The sequence below is a fragment of the Etheostoma cragini genome, chromosome 4 (genome assembly GCF_013103735.1).
Source record: "Etheostoma cragini isolate CJK2018 chromosome 4, CSU_Ecrag_1.0, whole genome shotgun sequence".
In the NCBI taxonomy this organism is placed as follows: domain Eukaryota; kingdom Metazoa; phylum Chordata; class Actinopteri; order Perciformes; family Percidae; genus Etheostoma; species Etheostoma cragini.
The window spans coordinates 30618126-30624131 of NC_048410.1; the positions used below are offsets into that span (position 1 = coordinate 30618126).

The window sequence follows — 6006 nt, forward strand, 5'->3', positions numbered from 1 at the left end:
ACCACAAAACAAGACTGTCGTAACCTTTTAATCAATTATTTAAAGCTGAAAGTACTTACATTTATGTGTCTCTCTGGTTGAAGGGCAGCCATTGATGCCTGTTTGTTTTCAAGTGAGGTCGCGTCCACACTAGGTTCCAAGGGCCATACAGCCCTTGGTCAATCCCCTTCCCCTAGGCCGTAATAGGTATTGGGACAGAACTAGGTCCCGCGTGAACGCGCACAAGCTAGGGGAAGGGGTAAGGGGAAGGGGTAAGGGGAAGGATCGGGATTCAGCCTTAGTCTGCCTTTAAAATGTCCACCTCCATTCCATTTACTATCCTAAATTAGATGTACCTGTTTGTGGTTGTTAGCGGGATAAAGACACCTGTCCACCCCATACAATCAGTAAGAATCCAACTACTTACACAGCCAAGACCAAAGAGCTGTTCAAAGACACTAGAGACAAAATTGTACACCTCCACAAGGCTGGAAAGGACTACGGGTACATGTCCAAGCAGCTTGGTGAAAAAAGGTCCACTGTTGGAGCAATCATTAGAAAATGGAAGAAGCTAAACATGACTGTCAATCTCCCTCGGACTGGGGCTCCATGCAAGATCTCACCTCGTGGGGTCTCAATGATCCTAAGAAAGGTGAGAAATCTGCCCAGAACTACACGGGAGGAGCTGGTCAACTACCTGAAAAGTCCGTCATACACTAAGATGTCATGGTTTGAAATCATGCCCCTTCCCCTGCTTAAACCAGCACATGTCAAGGCCCGTCTTAAGTTTGCCAATGACCATTTGGATGATCCAGAGGAATCATAGGTGAAAGTCACGTGGTCAAATGAGCCCAAAATAGGACTTTTTGGTCATAATTCCACTAACCATGTTTGGAGGAAGAAGAATGATGAGTACCGTCCCGAGACCACCATCACTACTCTGAAGCGTGGGGGCTGTAGCATCATGCTTTGGGGGTTTGTTTTTCTGTACATGTGACAGGGCTACTGCAATGTATTAAGGAGAGGATGACCCGGGACATGTATTGCAAGATTTTGGGGAACAACCTCCTTCCCTCAGTTAGAGCATTGAAGATGGGTCGAGGCTGGGTCTTCCAAAATGATCAAGGTTCTGGCGTGGCCTAGCCAGTCTCCAGACCTAAACCCAATAGAGAATCTTTTGAAGGAGCTCAAACTCTGTGTTTCTCAGCGACAGCCCAGAAACCTGACTGATCTACATCTGTTAAGTTGCTAATGCTTTAAGGGACAAAGGCTACTAACATATTTTTGTTTTATAGGAGGCATTGTACAGTCCAGGTCAAATACATCGTCCCGCTGGACTGACTAAAGAAATATCAGGAAGAGATCAAACCACACAAGCTGTGAAAAAGATTTTACTCAGCCAGCAAAAAGCAGCATCTTGGTCATACTAGGTAAAAGTTTAGGTTTTTTGTCTTTCACTAAAAACAAGTAAAGGGTCAAGGACATGTCTACAGGAGTTACTGATGAGTGTTTTAATTATCCGCTCAAGTGATTTAACAAAAAGAGAGGTGAGGGTAATGGGCCTATAATCCTTGGATGAGTTTTGATGGGAGACTTTGGGAAGGAGGATCACAAATGCTGTTTTCCAAAGCAGTAGAACCATCTGGGTGTCCATTGAGCTTTGGAAGAATGAACAGAAAGTTCCACTCAATTGGACCGCATAGGTCTTCAGCACTCTGCCTCCAACGTTAGGGACATCTAATTGGTTGAGGTCCCTGAAACTGATGTCCGCCTTCACTGCCCTCAATTGAACGGTGTCACGCAGCAAGTGGTTATCGGAAAGCTTATAAACCACCTGAATGTAAGTACAGAAAGGCAAATGTTATTGAGATTATTTTTAGGCTGCCTTTGTAAATTAAAATATAATAATAATACTGATGATAATAATAAGAGGCTACCTTGGCCGAATGAGGGAAATTAAACTGACGCCTGCTCAAATTTAGTTTGTACAGCTCCAGCTTGTTGAGGAAACTGCAGATGGTGGCTTTTGACTGGACCAGTGTCACGCCATGTCCCTGGAGCTTGAGCAACACTTCATTCATCTTCCCGAAGAAATCTGCCAGGAAAAAGATGTCCCCGCAACAGGACCACAGCGTGTCCCTTAACTGCGTAGGCACCGGCAATAAACTTTAGAACAATTTTGAACAACTTACACAGCCTAGCCATACAGTTGCCCTTGGATAGCCAGTGCACCTTAGCATAAAGAGCATGGGCCTTAATTTTGTTCATGGCCCTGACAGCAATGTTTAGAGACTGGTGGAGAGAAGGACTTATATTTTTGGCCACTAAATTTTGACGGTGCAACAAACAGTGCACTGCACCTGCGGCACACACACGCTTATAGGCGTTGCTATGGCGATCATTTGACAAGCTGGGACAAGAGTAGCCTATTAGCAACATTGAAATATTAATTCAATAATTTGCATTGAAAATTCTATTTCAAATTCAAAGGAACACTGTATGTGTTGTTAGAGGCTTAAAAGTTCAGATGAATGCCAGTGATTAGCGCCCCGCCCTTGTGCCTGAGCGCCTAGCCCGGCGGGGGAGGGTTTATCGCTGCACACACAACACCCCTGTTGCTTTTTTCTCGGGAGTGAGCGCACTGTAAAAAACGCGGCCTCCGTAGACACCCTAACCCTACAAATGGCAACAATAACACAATGTGCACACTTGCACCACCAAGCACACACAGTGTTCCAGTGTTCCAGCCAATAACCGACAAGAAGAATTTGGGGTGGGAGTGGGAGGTTAGTGTGTGGAAGCACAGAAAGGAGTGGGAGGGGACAGGATGAGGAGGAGGGAAGGGCAAGCTAGTCTTATTTTGTTTGAAAATACTTTGAACATCAACATGAAGTAATGTCACCCATCCTCGCTTAGAGCACCTTTAACTATGTTGTTATAGTTTTAGACTGCCAGGGGACTTCCTTTGACACACCAAGCTCCTCTCTCCTTTATCTTTCCATCTGTGTGCATCCATGTCCCATAAATGCTTGTTACTAACTTAGCTCTGGGGAGCTTATTCCCCAGAGTCCTAATGCTCTGTTGCTCAGCAGTTTTTCTTGGATAAGTGTGGCACCTAAATCATAGTTACAGCGGCCGCCGTGGTCCTACTCTGCAACCTGCTATGCTCTGCAGTGCCCTATTACAACCTGCTACGCTCTGTAGTGCACTGCTACACCCTGCTATGCTCTGCAGTGCCTTGCTACAACCTGCTATGCTCTGCAGTACCCTGCTATGCCATGAACTACTACAGCTCCTATTTGCAGTCATATTTCCATTACCTAAATTCTTGCTTTTTGGAAATTATATTGTGGTCTAGACTTACTCTATAAAGGGTCTTGAGATAACTCTTGTTATGATTTGATACTATAAATAAAATTGAATTGAATATTGAGTTGTGTGCTTAATGTACCACGTTGTGTGAGGATTGTACTTTGAGTTTTGACAATTGTCAAGTTTGTTTCAGTAAATTTACCAAATTGATTTAGATAATCTGTGAATTTTACCCACATGGATGTTTCTGCAAACCAGCCCTGGGTCAAACCTTGACTAACCCAGCATGCTGGGTGGAAGTAAACTAGATATAGACACACACAACATAGTACACATCAAATACATTTTTCCCAAAGATGGTGGGGAAATTGCGTGAATTCTGTTGAACTACAGAACCTTTTTCAATCAATATTTTCTGTTATCCTTTTGTCTCTTTGGTTTAATGTAGCACTAACCCCAGTTACTGCTGCTCATGCTCTGTCTGGCTCTGTGCTTGTGGCCACTAATATTCCTCCAGCGGTCAGTTGGCCTAACTAGGAACACACTTGATTAAAAGATAGGTGGACCCCTAGAAACCAGCTTTTTACATAGGCTACTGGGCTGCTGCATTGTGTCTGTAAACGCTTTCTTGCTCACTGTGTTACTGCTCACTGATATCTGCGGCTGTGCAGCTAAAGGTGCATTGAGTAGTGATTTAATAAATAGCTACATGGAATTGAACAGGGTCAATAGACACTGCCAAGCTAAAATAACAAAGATGAAAGTGGAATAGATGAGGAAACGCAGCAGTTACCTGGATCTGACTTAGAGGTGTCCATGTCCACCAGGTTTCTGCAACAAAAGGAAAGGGGTTGTTAAAAAACGACGTACATTGGTGCTCGCACTACCTGCTAACATGTTAGCAAATTGCACTTTATGAAGGGATGCTGCATTCATGTCATGTCGTTAAACCATAATTAAGCAGCCAAATGTGAAAAAGTCAGAGATAACTGGATTGCCTGACACCGACAATCTAATAAGGTACAGAGGTGTCAACCGTTTGACTGTTAACACTGAACAATAGATTCAGCTTGTTTGCCTAGTCTTAGTTTGGCTTGGTAATGAACCGCTATAACACTAAAAAAGCTATTTAAGGCTTTTTATCCGGTGTGGATACAAAGTAAGCTTTGGGGCTAACCACCTTGGAAGGCAGCAAAGAAAATGTTTTTTTTTTTTTTCTTCTTCTTCTCCCCCTGCCTAGGGTTTGATCTGATTTGGTGAAATGTGACAGCAAAGATCTCCTTTATACCACACCAAGATCTCTGCCCCACCCCCAATGTTCTGCCCTTGACAATGCTTCTGTCAATGCAATTCCGAGTCCAACCGATATAGGATTTTTTAAGACCACTACAGATATTTGATTGTTAAAAAATCCAATATTCCGATATAAAATGTATAATAATACAAACTTAAGATGTGACACTTAAAGTCCTTTAACAAAAGCAGAATAACTAAAAAACTAATTCTATTTTGTTTTTTAAATATTCGGTTATCAGAATCATAATTATTCTGATGACAAAATATATATATATATATATATATATATATATATATATATATATATATATATATATATATATATGTATATAGTATATTTATATTGTTTTCTTTTTCTTTTTTTAAAATAACCAAATATTGTTTCGGTATCGGCCTTTAACATCCTTTATCGTTTGGGCTCTAGCCTGATGCATGTGATTTTCAGGACATGATTTGGGGGGAATTGGGAATCCAACTCTAGCCCTCCCCTGCTGTGACTGACATTCTCTCACTGAGAAGTCCTGGCTCCCTGTGCTCACTGACCTACCTGGCATTTCACTCTAAAAGCACTGCCATACGCCCTTTTTAGCATCAGCCCACATACCACACTGTTCAGCCATCATCGGCTCTCAGAGGCCTCACAGCACCACAAACACTCATATCATCTTGCACTCAATGTTCAATTATACCTCCTTAAAAATGTGTAAAATGACATGTACTCCTTCATTCTCGTTGAAAAATCCAGACTATATAAATAGGACAATATTTTTCATATCAAAAGTTTAAATGCTGGAGACAAAATGTTTCCTACTTTACTGCATGTGCTGTAAAAGCAACAAGAAGTTAGTTATTGCAGTTTTAGCTCATTTGGCAAGACGCCATTTTTCTGAAAATATCAAATATCGGCTATCAATTAATCTGGTTACTTTCTCAATTTATAAATGATTCACTCTATAAAATGTGAAAAATTCCTAAGATCCTATGATAATGTTGTCAAATGTTGTCTGACCAACAAAAGCCACAATTCTCTTTAGAAAATATATTTACAAATGAGAATCTAGAAGATTTGCCATTAGTGTCCAAACAAGAATAGATCAAGACCTGTATATATGTCTGGAGCGTGCATGCTTGATGTGCTTAATTGTGGCCAAGTTGTTACACGGATGTCTATAATGCAAATATAGATATTAAATGTTCATCTGTAGTTGTCCCAGTAATATTTGTTTGTTGTGTACTGGATTGTCAATTTACAAAGTGAAATAGACCAAACCTGCTCATCTATTATGTACAGTGGGTACGGAAAGTATTCAGACCCCTTTAAATTTTTCACTCTTTGTTTCGTTGCAGCCATTTTCCAAAAATCAAAAAAGTTCATTTTATTTCTCAGTAATGTACACTCAGCACCCCATCTTGGACAGA

At 41.3% G+C, this 6006-nt stretch overlaps 1 long non-coding RNA gene across 1 annotated transcript in view; it reads right to left on the reverse strand.

Moving 5' to 3' along the window:
- LOC117943511 overlaps positions 1-6006 on the reverse strand; it is a 19403-nt gene that overhangs the window by 7515 nt on the left and 5882 nt on the right. Inside the window, exon 2 of the long non-coding RNA XR_004656367.1 lies at positions 4407-4416. This is a non-coding gene — a long non-coding RNA (uncharacterized LOC117943511). The remainder of the gene's footprint in view (positions 1-4406; positions 4417-6006) is intronic.